The sequence below is a fragment of the Etheostoma spectabile genome, chromosome 10, assembly GCF_008692095.1.
Source record: "Etheostoma spectabile isolate EspeVRDwgs_2016 chromosome 10, UIUC_Espe_1.0, whole genome shotgun sequence".
NCBI lineage: Eukaryota > Metazoa > Chordata > Actinopteri > Perciformes > Percidae > Etheostoma > Etheostoma spectabile.
Window position 1 is genome coordinate 13,473,611 of NC_045742.1, and position 878 is coordinate 13,474,488.

Consider the following 878-nt stretch of genomic DNA (forward strand, 5'->3'; position numbering starts at 1 on the left):
GCATGTTTAACTCCCTGTGAAGTAATACAGCTTCTTCATCAAAAGGTTTGTCGACAAATGGACATGCCACATTCGAGAAAACAACTTTTTATAAAGTTATTAAACCTACCCTGTTTTTTCAATTCATGCAGATGACAAAACTGCGCCTGATACAGACTGAATGAATGAGGAAATTAAACAGTGCTGTGTCAGAGGGAGGAGACTGAGTGTCACTGCCCAATGTAAGTTGAGTGCAGATCTGAGTCGTGCATGCGTCACTTTGCGACGAGAAGCCTACAAGATGCTAAAGAGAGACGTAAAAATGGACCTACTTAAACAAGTTAATTCACTGCTGGCTACAAGTTAGCATCAAACAAAACAGAGGTACCACTTGAATGGCGTTTTGAGCCAACGTTAGCAACCAAATAATCGTAGATAGCTAAAACGTTTTTGAAATGATTTCCATCTTCTGTTATTGTTTGTAATTAGAAAAGTTTATTATTTTATGGATTTCACAAATTTCTGTATGCCATGTTATGCTGTAAACAGTTTAAATCTGAGCATGCGCAACTCACATCTGCACAGACATAAACCGAGAGAAACGCACGGTTTATGGACTCTTTTCACAGTAGACACTTTTGACTTGTCATAGTAGGAGAAGGACAGCTGAAATTGATAACCTTAACGATGTCTCAATTCCATCAAGTGTCCCAGTGAGCTATTTCAGTGAGTCAGCATGCAAAAGACCAGGGACTCTCCTAAGTGGAAAGCAGCCATCAATAATGGTTTTGAACACACCTGTGCTTGTCCTACTATGACATGTCAACATGTCTGCCACGAAAAAGGTCTATTGAAGAAAACCTGCTCCCAACCAGGGTAGGTTCACAGACTCAGTTACC

General features: G+C 40.1%; 1 protein-coding gene across 8 annotated transcripts in view; it reads right to left on the reverse strand.

Moving 5' to 3' along the window:
* The window catches only part of atp11c (ATPase phospholipid transporting 11C (ATP11C blood group)), a 41,574-nt gene that overhangs the window by 23,251 nt on the left and 17,445 nt on the right, over positions 1-878 (reverse strand). The gene's annotated exons all lie outside the window — the stretch shown is intronic.